Below are 12,265 nucleotides of genomic sequence, written 5' to 3'. Positions count from 1 at the left end.
TTATATTCTTAGGTCATTACAAACTTGTCTCCACTTTTATTGAATATTATGAGATACTTAATCACACACAAGATGCTTGCAGAAAATCATAACTTAAATGCTCAAGTATCGGTTGTTCTGGCTAGCTAACAGGAGAAGCAACCGGGGGTTTTGCAAGGGAGTTCTCCAAGGCCTGGTCTACAGTATGCGGTTATTTCAGAATTAGCCCAGTTAATTCAAAATAAAACTGATTCCGTCCACACAACCAAACCGGTTTTTTCAATTTAAAGGGCTCTTTAATCCGATTTCGGGACTTCACCTCGGCAAGTGGAGCAGTGCTAAAAATCAAGATTGCAGTTCCGGGTTACAGGTACTGTGGACGCAATTCAATGCTATTGGCCTCCGGGAGCTATCCCAGAATGTTCCTTTGTGACCTCTCTGGACAACACTCTCAACTCCGATGCACTAGCCAGATAGGCAGTAAAAGCCCTGGGAACTTTTGAATTTCATTTCTTGTTTGGTCACCATCAGCACAGGTGACCATCAGCACAGTCCACCATCACAAGAGACCACGCAGTCCCGAATTCGCAGACGAGCTCCAGCATAGTCCAAATGGGAAATACTGGATCTCCTCGCATGTGGGGGAGACGAATCTGTTATGGCAGAACTATGTTCCAAAAAGAGAAACGTCCCAGAGGCTGGTCCAGATTAGAAGGCGGAAAAAAAGAATTCGGGATGACATGTTCGCTGAGCTCATGCAGTCCTCCCGCACAGATAGGGCCCAGCTGAACGTGTGGAGAAAAACAATTGCGGAGTCCCGTAAAGCGTTAAATGAACATGAAGAGAGGAGGAACGTGTGTGATGAGAGCAGGCAGAATGCTAAGGTCAAGCTCATGAGGGAGCAAACTGACATGCTCCACTGTATGGTGGATCTAATGTGGTAAAGACAGCAAGACCACAGACTGTCCCTGCAGTCCCTGTATAACCGCCCTCCCTCCTCCCCAAGTTCCATAGCCTCCTCGCCCAGACGCCCAAGAACACGGGGCCGAGGGGAGGCTACAGGGACCCACACACTCAATCCCAGAGGACTGCACAAGCAGCAGAAAGCTGGCATATCCGAAATTTTGATTTGGTTTGTAGACTGGTCCTTCCCTCCTCCTCCACCCCCCTAACCCCAATACCCCCCTCTGCCGGTCTACCTTCTGATTTCTCTCAATATGTTGTGCAACAAATAATAAAGAATGGTTTTTAAACAATTGTGATTTTATTTCCTTTCATATATATAGGGGGCGGGTAACTTCAAGAGAAACAAACACAACTGTCTCACCGTACCCTGGCCAGTCATGAAACTGGCTTTCAAAGCTTCTCTGATGTGCAGTGCACCCTGTTGCGCTCTTCTAATCACCCTGTTGTCTTGCTGTGCGAAATTGACAGGCGAGTTGCCTCAACCTCCCACCCTGCCATAAACGTCTCCCCCTGACTCTCACAGATATTATGGAGCACACAACAAGCAGCAATTACAATTGGAATATTGGTTGTGCTGAGATCTAACCAAGTCAGTGAACTGCACCAGCGCACTTTCAAACATCCAAAAGCACATTCTACCACCATTCTGCACTTGCTCAGCCTATAGTTGAACTGCTCCTTACTACTGTCCTGTGTACGGCTTCATGAGCCATGGCATTAAGGGGTAGGCTGGGTCCCAGAGAATAACTATCGACATTTCAACATTCCCAACAGTAATTTTCTGGTCTGGGAAGTAAATCCCTTCCGACAGCTGTACAAACAGACCAGAGTTCCTGAAGATGCAAGCGTCATGCGCCTTTCTCGGCCATCCCACGTTGATGTCGGTGAAACGTCCCTTGTGACGCACCATGGAAAAGTACCCCTTGCGGTTTACGTACTGGCCACCTCAGTGTTCCGGGGCCAAAATAGGGATATGCGTTCCGTCTATCGCCCCATGCAGTTAGGGAACCCGAGCACATTAAAGCCATTTACAATGGTCTGCACGTTTCCCAAAGTCACTACCCTTGATAGCAGCTGGTCAATGATTGAGTTGGCTACTTGCAGCACAGCAGCCCCCACAGTAGATTTGCCCACTCCAAACCGATTCCCGACTGACCAGTAGCTGTTGGGCGTTGCAAGCTTCCACAGGACTATGGCCACTCGCTTCTCAACTGTGAGGGCTGCTCTCATTTTGGTGTCTTTGCGCTTCAGGGCAGGGGACAGCAAGTCACAAAGTTCCATGAAAGTGGCCCTACGCATACGAAAGTTTCATAGCCACTGGGAATCATCCCATACCTGCAACGCTATGTGGTCCCACCAGTCTGTGCTTGTTTCCTGGGCCCAGAATTGGCATTCCACGGCATAAACCTGGCCCAATGCCACCATGCTCTCCCAATCGCAACATGCCGTGCTTCTAGGAACATCTGCATCCATGTCCTCATCAGTATAGTAATCGCGCTGTCGTCGCTTCCTCGCCCGGTTTTGCAGGTACTGCACATACCGCTGGACAATGCACGAGGTACTTACAATGGTCAAACCTGCAGCAGAGATCTGAGTGGGCTCCATGCTTGTCACACTATGGTGCCTGCATGGGTAATCTTGGGAAAAGGGAGTGAAATGTAGGAAAGCAGAGTGGCAGCAGAAGAGGTGCTGTTCGGTTCACAATAGCCAGAAAAAGGAGGGAAATGGTTGTCTTCTGTAGCTTTCACAGAGGGAGGAGCCCAGGACAGATACCATGGAGAAGCTTGGTAGTGCGGCAAGAGAGGGAGAGAAGAGTTGGAGGCGGAAGCTGCGCTGCTCGGTTCACAATGGCCGAGCAGAATTGGCAGTGGAAGCAGTTGATGAGGAAGAGAAAGAGTAGATACATATAGAGCTTACATAGAAAAATGAGAGGAAATGCAAGGTGGATTCATAGTACCAGGAGAGAAGCTGTGCACTGTACTGCACCATCTGCTGAAAGCTGTATGGCGTCTGCACGCCAAAAAGGCACTAAACGATTGTCTGCCATAGCTTTCACGGAGGGAGGAGTGACTGATGACACACACCCAGAAACAGCCCCATCATGCACTGGGAGCTTAACCCAGAATTCCAATGGGCGGCGGGGACTGCGGGAACTGTGAGATGGCTACCCACAGTGCGCTGCTCCGACATTCGATGCTAGCCTCGGTACTGTGGAGGCACTCTGCCGAATTCATGCACTTTAGTGGGGACACAAAAGACTGAATGTATAAAATCGCTTCCAAAAATTCAAATAGAATAATTTCAAAACAATTTTGTACTGTAGACGTACCCCAAGAGAGAGGAAGTAACTATATGACCCTTGGGGTGAGTTTATTGTCTGTCTATCTGTTTGTGTGTTGCTGCTTGCCATGGGCAACTGAATGTCTGGCTTCCATCATGTGCAGTGTTGACAGGTTTGTTCAAAGGCTTTCAGCACCCCTCCTATAAACAGTGTTCTGGTGCACAGGTGCCTCACATCACTCTCCTGCCCTGGAGGACTCATGCCCACCTCCCTTGCTCTGCCCTGCTTTGCTAGGTGCCCCTCAGGGGCTGCAGCCACCTTCACAACACACACACTGCCCTCTTGGCAGGCTACAGGCCCTTTTGGGGGTTCGACTCAGAGCCTGTAGGTTGGTGGAGCCCTCACAGCTCCCAGCCATGCCAGTCCCTCTGCCCCTCCAAGGGTGATCCAGTGGATATAGTGTATATTGTACAAATATAGCGTACTTGGACTTTCAGAAAGCCTTTGAGAAGGTCCCATACCAAAGGCTCTTAAGCAAAATAAGGAGTCATGGAATAAGGGGGAAGGTTCTGTCATGGATCAGTAACTGGTTAAAGACAAGAAGCGAAGGGTAGGAATAAATGGTCCATTTTCAGAATGGAGAGAGGTAAATAGCAGGGTCCTCCAAGAATCTATAGTGGAACCAGTACTGTTCAACATATCCATAAATGATCTGGAAAAGGGGGTAAACAGTGAGGTGGCAAAGTCTGCAGATGGTACAAAATTGCTCAAGATACGTAAGTCCAAAGCTGAGTGCAAAGAGTTACAAAGGGATCTCATAAAACTGAGTGACTGGGCAACAAAAATTGCAGATGAAATTCAGTGTTGATAAATGCAAAGTAATGCATATTGGAAAGCATAATCCCAATGATACATGCAAAATGATGGGGTCTAAATTAGTTGTTACCACTCAAGAAAGAGATCTTGAAGTCATTGTGGACAGTTCTCTGAAAACATCTGCTCAATGGTAGCAGCAGTCAAAAAAGGTAACAATGTTAGGAACCATAAGGAAAGGTATAGATAATAAGACAGTAGATATCATAATGCCACTATATTGTAGACATTGATTTTAGTTTAGTATCCATTTATTCTGTGATGTTAAGATTAATCAATATGTTATATTACATATATTCACTGTTTGTTAATCAGAGTTGATTTGTAGGATTATAGAAGTATAAGATTGATGAGTATTTAGAGGAACAAGGTAGTAGACATAAGTAAGACAAGCGTAAATGCAAGAGCCTGTGGGCTGAGGCCTGCAAGACTTTAGCTTGGCTATTTTAGGGCTTGGAAACAAGAAATGATGGTATAAGTCAATGACAGAGAAATAACCTGAAAGATTACAGGAAAAGAGGTACCAACTAGTAATATTGCAAAAGTATAGCTGGGAAGATGGAATTTAAATTATAAAGTGCTATAACAACAAATATTGTTTCTAACACGTCTTAACCATAAGATAAAGGTAGTACATCAATATTGACAAGAACCTACACAACCTAGAGAATTCGGGATCCCTTGCATTTCTAGAGGACACAGACGAATAAGAAAGAAAGGGTTAACACTTTCATGTACATGTGCAGAATGTAGGCATAGACAGACTCACATTATAAGAAAGGGTGCCTCGAGCAGGAAAATTGAGTGTCCTATGGGAAACTCCATCAGAAACCACTCCCATATTGATGATCAATCCATAAAAGACTAACATTATCTAGGAGTAAGTCTGTAGGCATAGCTGGTACATTGTACTTATTTTTAGGAATTGCATATGCTGTAACTTTTATAACTTTGTTGGTAACTTCAATAAAACTACTAGAAGATAGATGCTTTTGTACTTGTATATGTTATTTGCCTATGGTTTCATGTGTTCCTACGGACTCTAGATCCAACAAGTCTTTTCTCCTATTTCCATCTCAATCTTAGTCCAAGTGTATATGTTTTACTATATAAGGCAACACCTCCTCCCTTTTTTCCCTGCCTGTCCTTCCTGAGCAAGCTGTACCCTTCTGTACCAATATTCCAGTCATGCGTATTATCTCACCAAGTCTCTGTATTGCCAACTATGTCACAGTTGTGTTTATTTACTAGCATTTCAAGTTCTTCCTGCTTATTCCCCATATTTCTCACATTAGTATACAGACATCTAAGATACTGATTTGATTCCCACTTGCCCCCACATCTTGTCTCTCCTCCTTATCTGTGCTATACCAGCCCATGCTCCCCCCAAATTCCAGCCCTTCTCCCAGGTCTCCATGTTTTTCAGTTACCTGTGGACTTCGGTCACCTGCCCCTTTTGAACCTACTTTAAAGTCCTTCTCACTAGGTTAGCCAGTCTGTATCCAAATATGCTCTTCCCCTTCCTCAATAGGTGGGCCCCATCTCTGCTTAGCAGTCCTTCTTCCTGGAACAGCATCTCATTGTTAAGTAAACAACTGTAATGGAAGTTTTGATAAGAAATTAAATATTAGAGTTTTAAAACGAAATGGAACAAACAGCAATTCATAGGTGTTGTGAGAGTGAGGAAAAGGAGGGACAAAGATGAGTAATGACAGGTTTCAGAGTAGCAGCCGTGTTAATCTGTATCCGCAAAAAGAACAGGAGTACTTGTGGCACCTTAGAGACTAACAAATTTATTTGAGCATAAGCTTTTGGGGGGTATAGCCCACTTCATCGGATGCATGCAGTGGAAAATACAGTAGGACGATTTTATATACACAGAGAACATGAAACAATGGGTGTTACCATTCACACTATAAAGAGAGTGATCAGTTAAAGTGAGCTATTACCTGCAGGAGAGGGAAAAAAAACCCTTTTATAGTGATAATCAAGATGGGCCATTTCCAGTAGTTGACAAGAATGTGTGAGGAACAGTAGTGGGGGGAAATAAACATGGGGAAATAATTGACTTACTCACAAAGTAAAACTAACCCAGAAGAAATAATGAAAAGGACAAGTGACATGCATAATTCATTTTGAATCTGATATACTCACTTCAAGCCTCTTTAGAGCCAAAACCAGAATCTCCATAGAAACCCATGCTAGTGCCAGACCTTCCTAAGTTACAGGCACCTACCCTAGCCAAAAGAAAATGTAAAGGGTCATGGCAAAACTCGACACCTAAATTGTCTACTGTTAAAGTTGACCAAACTTGGGAGATACCTGTCCCTTTAGAGGAAAAGGAACCCAGACTCCCTAGTATAACTGTGAAAGAGGAGAAAGAATAGATTTCTAATGTGGAACCACCAGTAGAATCCAGTAATCATGTCTCTCCAATAGCCATGGTGACCAATGTAAAAACCTCACAAGCCATTGCAAAAATGGTAGGGCCAATGAAAAAAAGGAGATCCAGTGGGTGCCCAGGCAGCACGTTTAGCCCTGGTCTACACTAGGACTTTAGGTCAAATTTAGCAGCGTTAAATCGATGTAAACCTGCACCTGTCCACACGATGAAGCCCTTTATTTCGACTTAAAGGGCTCTTAAAATCGATTTCCTTACTCCACCCCTGACAAATGGATTAGCGCTTAAATCGGCCTTGCCAGGTCAAATTTGGGGTACTGTGGACACAATTCGGCGGTATTGGCCTCCGGGAGCTATCCCAGAGTGCTCCATTGTGACCGCTCTGGACAGCACTCTCAACTCAGATGCACTGACCAGGTAGACAGGAAAAGAACCGCGAACTTTTGAATCTCATTTCCTGTTTGGCCAGCGTGGCAAGCTGCAGGTGACCATGCAGAGCTCATCAGCAGAGGTGACCATGATGGAGTCCCAGAATCGCAAAAGAGCTCCAGCATGGACTGAATGTGAGGTTCGGGATCTGATCGCTGTATGGGGAGAGGAATCCGTGCTAACAGAACTCCGTTCCAGTTTTCGAAATGCCAAAACCTTTGTCAAAATCTCCCAGGGCATGAAGAACAGAGGCCATAACAGGGACCCGAAGCAGTGCCGCGTGAAACTTAAGGAGCTGAGGCAAGCCTACCGGAAAACCAGAGAGGCGAACGGCCACTCTGGGTCAGAGCCCCAAATATGCCGCTTCTATGATGAGCTGCATGCCATTTTAGGGGGTTCAGCCACCACTACCCCAGCCATGTTGTTTGACTCCTTCAATGGAGATGGAGGCAACATGGAAGCAGGTTTTGGGGACGAAGAAGAAGAAGATGATGATGAGGAGGAGGTTGTAGATAGCTCACAGCAAGCAAGCGGAGAAACCGGTTTTCCCGACAGCCAGGAACTGTTTCTCACCCTGGACCTGGAGCCAGTACCCCCCGAACCCACCCAAGGCTGCCTCCTGGACCCGGCAGGCGGAGAAGGGACCTCCGGTGAGTGTACCTTTTAAAATACTATACATGGTTTAAAAGCAAGCATGTGAAAGGATTAACTTGCCCTGGCATTCGTGGCTCTCCTGGATGTACTCCCAAAGCCTTTGCAAAAGGTTTCTGGGGAGGGCAGCCTTATTGCGTCCTCCATGGTAGGACACTTTACCACTCCAGGCCAGTAACACATACTCGGGAATCATTGTACAACAAAGCATTGCAGTGTATGTTTGCTGACGTTCAAACAACATCCGTTCTTTATCTCTCTGTGTTATCCTCAGGAGAGTGAGACATCATTCGTGGTCACCTGGTTGAAATAGGGTGCTTTTCTTCAGGGGACACTCAGAGGAGCCCATTCCTGCTGGGCTGTTTGCCTGTGGCTAAACAGAAATGTTCCCCGCTGTTAGCCACAGGGAGGGGGACGGTTGAGGGGGTAGCCATGCAGTGGGGGGAGGCAAAATGCGACCTTGTAACGAAAGCACATGTGCTATGTATGTAATGTTAACAGCAAGGTTTACCCTGAAAGAGTGTAGCCACTGTTTTAGAAAATGTGTCTTTTTAAATATCGCTGTCCCTTTTTTTTTCCTCCACCAGCTGCATGTGTTTCAATGATCACAGGATCTTCTCCTTCCCAGAGGCTAGTGAAGATTAGAAAGAAAAAAAAAATGCACTCGTGATGAAATGTTCTCCGAGCTCATGCTGTCCTCCCACACTGACAGAGCACAGATGAATGCGTGGAGGCAAATAATGTCAGAGTGCAGGAAAGCACAAAATGCCCGGGAGGAGAGGTGGCGGGCTGAAGAGAGTAAGTGGCGGGCTGAAGACAGGGCTGAAGCTCAAATGTGGCGGCAGCATGATGAGAAGAGGCAGGATTCAATGCTGAGGCTGCTGGAGGATCAAACCAGTATGCTCCAGTGTATGTTGAGTTGCAGCAAAGGCAGCTGGAGCACAGACTGCCACTGCAGCCCCTCTGTAACCAACCGCCCTCCTCCCCAAGTTCCATAGCCTCCACACCCAGACACCCAAGAACGCGGTGGGGGGGGCCACCGGCCAACCAGCCACTCCGCCACAGAGGATTGCCCAAAAAACAGAAGGCTGGCATTCAATAAATTTTAAAGTTGTAAACTTTTAAAGTGCTGGGTGGCATTTTCCTTCCCTCCTCCACCAACCCTCCTGGGCTACCTTGGTAGTCATCCCCCTATTTGTGTGATGAATGAATAAAGAATGCATGAATGTGAAGCAACAATGACTTTATTGCCTCTGCAAGCGGTGATTGAAGGGAGGAGGGGAGGGTGGTTAGCTTACAGAGAAGTAGAGTGAACCAAGGGGCGGGGGGTTTCATCAAGGAGAAAAACAGAACTTTCACACCGTAGCCTGGCCAGTCATGAAACTGGTTTTCAAAGCTTCTCTCATGCGTACCGCGCCCTCCTGTGCTCTTCTAACCACCCTGGTGTCTGGCTGCACGTAACCAGCAGCCAGGCGATTTGCCTCAACCTCCCACCCCGCCATAAACGTCTCCCCCTTACTCTCACAGATATTGTGGAGCGCACAGCAAGCAGTAATAACAGTGGGAATATTGGTTTCGCTGAGGTCTAAGCGAGTCAGTAAACTGCACCAGCGCGCCTTTAAACGTCCAAATGCACATTCTACCACCATTCTGCACTTGCTCATCCTGTAGTTGAACAGCTCCTGACTACTGTCCAGGCTGCCTGTGTACGGCTTCATAAGCCATGGCAGTAAGGGGTAGGCTAGGTCCCCAAGGATACGTATAGGCATTTCAACATCCCCAACAGTTATTTTCTGGTCTATTTCTGGTTATTTTCTGATCTGTTTCAAAAGCTGCAGGAAGGGACTATAGAATATAGTCCCTTCCTGCAGCTTTTGAAACAGATCAGAATTCCTGAAGATGCGAGCGTCATATACCTTTCCCGGCCATCCCACGTTGATGTTGGTGAAACATCCCTTGTGATCCACCAGAGCTTGCAGCACTATTGAAAAGTACCCCTTGCGGTTTATGTACTCACCGGCTTGGTGCTCTGGTGCCAAAATAGGGATATGGGTTCCGTCTATGGCCCCACCACAGTTAGGGAATCCCATTGCAGCAAAGCCATCCACTATGACCTGCACATTTCCCAGGGTCACTACCCTTGATATCAGCAGATCTTTGATTGCGTGGGCTACTTGCATCACAGCAGCCCCCACAGTAGATTTGCCCACTCCAAATTGATTCCCAACTGACCGGTAGCTGTCTGGCGTTGCAAGCTTCCACAGGGCTATCGCCACTCGCTTCTTAACTGTGGGGGCTGCTCTCATCTTGGTATTCATGCGCTTCAGGGCAGGGGAAAGCAAGTCACAAAGGTCCATGAAAGTGCCCTTACGTATGCGAAAGTTTCGCAGCCACTGGGAATCGTCCCAGACCTGCAACACTATGCGGTCCCACAGGTCTGTGCTTGTTTCCCGAGCCCAGAATCGGCGTTCCACAGCATGAACCTGCCCCATTAGCACTATGATGCATGCATTGGCAGGGCCCATGCTTTCAGAGAAATCTGTGTCCATGTCCTGATCACTCACGTGACTGCGCTGACGTCGCCTCCTCGCCTGGTATCGCTCTGCCAGGTTCTGGTGCTGCATATACTGCTGGATAATGCGTATGGTGTTTAATGTGCTCCTAATTGCCCAAGTGAGCTGAGCCGCCTCCATGCTTGCCTTGGTATGGCGTCCACACAGAAAAAAGGCGCGGAACGATTGTCTGCCGTTGCTCTGACGGAAGGAGGGGCGACTGATGACATGGCTTACAGGGTTGGCTTCAGGGAATTAAAATCAACAAAGGGGGTGGCTTTACATCAAGGAGTATTTCAGGCAGGACTTGACGGAGGGTTCCAATAAGAAATGGTGCACCTAAGTTATTGTTCTTATTGGAACAAGGAGGTTAGCCTGGCCTCTGATTGATACATGGCTAGATTTACCTCGCTGCACCCTCTCTGTGAGTGACTGCAGTGTGACCTAGAGGAATGAGTCCCCTAGACGGGGGGGGGAGGGAAGCAAATGAGTACAAAACAAATCTGGTCTATTTCTTGTTTTGATTCACTCCATCTATCTTTTACATCTTTGGCTGGCAGCAGACGGTGCAGAAGGACTGCCTGCCATCCACATCTCATGGCTGCTCAGCAGAAGATGGTGCAGTAGGACTGCTAGCCATCCTCATCTCTTGCCTGCCCGGCAGAAGATGATGCAATAGGACTGCTAGCAATCCATTTTGCCTGCCTGCTCACCATAAGATGGTTCAATAGGACTGACTGCAGGACTAAAGAGAATGACCTGGTCGAGTCACTCCAAATTTAGTCCCTGCACGCATGTCTGCCCAGGCGCTGCTGGCCAACGTGGCCAGGAGCACCTCGGACATGACGATGACAGCTACCAGTCATACTGTACCGTCTGCTGCCACAAGGCAATGGGTTGATGCTGCTGTGTAGCAATGTAGTACCACGTCTGCCAGCACCCAGGAGACATACGGTGATGGTTACCTGAGCGGGCTCCATGCTTGCCGTGGTATGGCGTCTGCACAGGTAACTCAGGAAAAAAGGCGTGAAACGATTGTCTGCCCTTGCTTTGACAGAGAGAGGGAGGGAACGGGGGCCTGACGATATGTACCCAGAACCACCCGCGACAATGTTTTAGCCCCATCAGGCATTGGGATCTCAACCCAGAATTCCAATGGGCAGCGGAGACTACAGGAACTGTGGGATAGCTACCCACAGTGCAACACTCCGGAAGTTGACTCTAGCCTCGGTACTGTGGAAGCACATCGCCGAGTTAATGCACTTTATGCACTTACAGCATTTTCTGTGAGGACACACACACTCGAATATATAAAACCGATTTCTAAAAAAACAACTTCTATAAATTCGACCTAATTTCATAGTGTAGACATACCCTTAGAAACAGCAGAGAAGTTGTTCCAGTTAGATGAAGAGGATTTGGTTAAGATTTTACAGTTAACTGTAAACAGAGCCACCTTATGGAACATGTTGCCAACAGAATTTCGAGAAGGGGAAAAATCATTCAGGGACTCTGCGGCTGTTAGAAAGAAATATGCACCCAGGCCAGGCAGGAGTTACTTTGATAGCTAACACGAAACAATGGGAAGGCGAGTCACCACGTGAATTTCATAATAAACTTTCTGCAGCTTGGATATCTAATGAAGTGCCTGGAAAGGAAACAGAACCACAATATATTAATTTGCTTGTTAATTATTCTTTACCAGCAGTTCGGGGTAAAGTAAGGATGCATGTCAACCCCAGGAGCACTCTTCCAGAAGTGTTGGACATATTGTCTAAAGCCTATAGTTATATTCAAACCCAACAGAAAGGTGCCAAGAGAACTCACCCTCCTATAGCAACTGTTCAAGGAGCCTTGGGTAAACCGTGTTTCCAAAGTAGAAGGCCCACAAACTGTGACAGAGGCACAATCACCTGGTCCGAAAGGGTTAGATAATAATATTAAAATCAGATCTGACCCAAGGGGGGGGTGGGGCATACCACGATGTCCCAAAATTCAAAATCCCAGATTCTATAACCCTAGAAACATGAATGAAGGGATAGTGACATGCTCTTTACCATCTTCACCAACCACAAGCAGAAAACAATTAGTGCCTGACATGATTCGTTACCGCGCTCGTCTGAGAAGTCCTAT

This window comes from Lepidochelys kempii, chromosome 6 (genome assembly GCF_965140285.1).
Source record: "Lepidochelys kempii isolate rLepKem1 chromosome 6, rLepKem1.hap1, whole genome shotgun sequence".
Classification (NCBI taxonomy): Eukaryota; Metazoa; Chordata; order Testudines; family Cheloniidae; genus Lepidochelys; species Lepidochelys kempii.
This window is presented reverse-complemented; position numbering follows the sequence as displayed.